At 35.1% G+C, this 581-nt stretch overlaps 1 protein-coding gene across 1 annotated transcript in view; it reads left to right on the forward strand.

Moving 5' to 3' along the window:
* The first annotated feature begins 174 nt into the window (after nucleotides 1-174).
* LOC106881919 (uncharacterized) overlaps nucleotides 175-581 on the forward strand; it is a 44,099-nt gene continuing 43,692 nt past the window's right edge. Inside the window, exon 1 of the mRNA XM_014932441.2 lies at nucleotides 175-459. The gene's annotated coding sequence lies outside the window, so the exon portion shown is untranslated. The remainder of the gene's footprint in view (nucleotides 460-581) is intronic.

Below are 581 nucleotides of genomic sequence, written 5' to 3' on the forward strand. Positions count from 1 at the left end.
TATATATATATATATATATATATATATATGTGCACACGCACATACTTACATATTTAATTATCTCTTACAAAACTAGTCTCGTTTCCTTGTAAAATTCGTCATGTCCAATCGAATAGCGCTTTATTTCTCAGACTGCTAGTTATTTTATCGATTACTATTTGATGACTGCTAAGTTGCAGGAGATGCATAAATATATATATACATATATAAATACACAACATCGGTGTTTAGATTGGTGGAAACATAAACGCACGCACGCACACTCATAACGGATGTTCATACGCACACAACCACACAGATACACACAAAGAAATACGGGCTTCTACACAGTTTCCGTCCTACAGATTCCACTCACAATGTACCGGTTAATCAAAGTTTTACGCCACGGGATTGAACCCGGAATTACATAGTTTGATCCGCTTAGATGTATTTTGTGGTGCAGGAAGCGAGACTAGTCGTGTAAGCGTTACTGTTTTCTTAAATACGTATACACCCACTCTGCTTTTATCCATTGAGTATTTTGTCTAACCTGCATATTACGCACTTGTTTAAAACGAAAACATATAACCTTTATATATATA

This window comes from Octopus bimaculoides, chromosome 4 (genome assembly GCF_001194135.2).
Source record: "Octopus bimaculoides isolate UCB-OBI-ISO-001 chromosome 4, ASM119413v2, whole genome shotgun sequence".
Classification (NCBI taxonomy): Eukaryota; Metazoa; Mollusca; class Cephalopoda; order Octopoda; family Octopodidae; genus Octopus; species Octopus bimaculoides.